This window comes from Acanthisitta chloris, unplaced genomic scaffold, assembly GCF_000695815.1.
Source record: "Acanthisitta chloris isolate BGI_N310 unplaced genomic scaffold, ASM69581v1 scaffold10187, whole genome shotgun sequence".
Taxonomy (NCBI): domain Eukaryota; kingdom Metazoa; phylum Chordata; class Aves; order Passeriformes; family Acanthisittidae; genus Acanthisitta; species Acanthisitta chloris.
This window is the reverse complement of record NW_008682094.1, coordinates 29,539-29,837: the sequence shown is the minus strand read 5'-3', so window position 1 is coordinate 29,837 and position 299 is coordinate 29,539. Positions and strand designations below refer to the sequence as shown.

The 299-nt window shown below is 35.5% G+C and overlaps 1 protein-coding gene across 1 annotated transcript in view; it reads right to left on the bottom strand.

Annotated features, from left to right (window-relative positions):
* Positions 1-299, bottom strand: part of GPR133 (G protein-coupled receptor 133) — a gene marked incomplete at its 3' end in the record, with an annotated part of 30,908 nt that overhangs the window by 19,332 nt on the left and 11,277 nt on the right. The window lies entirely within an intron of this gene.

The following is a 299-nucleotide window of genomic DNA, read 5'->3' as shown; positions in this document are numbered from 1 at the left end:
GCTGATTTTTATTTCCCAGTGGTATGAAGAAAAAGTTTGAAAAAATACAGCGTGTATCAGAAAATACACCTGCAGTAGGACACTGAATTGCTTTTCTAATAGTCTCAAGTACCATCTGCTCCTTGAGTGTCTCCTACTCTCCTTAAAAGTTCATATACAGCTCTTGCTTTAGCAGCTCAAAAAAAAAAAGGTTAAACCTATTTCAAGTAATGTTACCCATTTGAAGAATGGCCTAAATCAATAAAAGCAAGAAAATTCAATATTAACTGTACTGCTTATGCTCAGGGACAGCTGGAGTT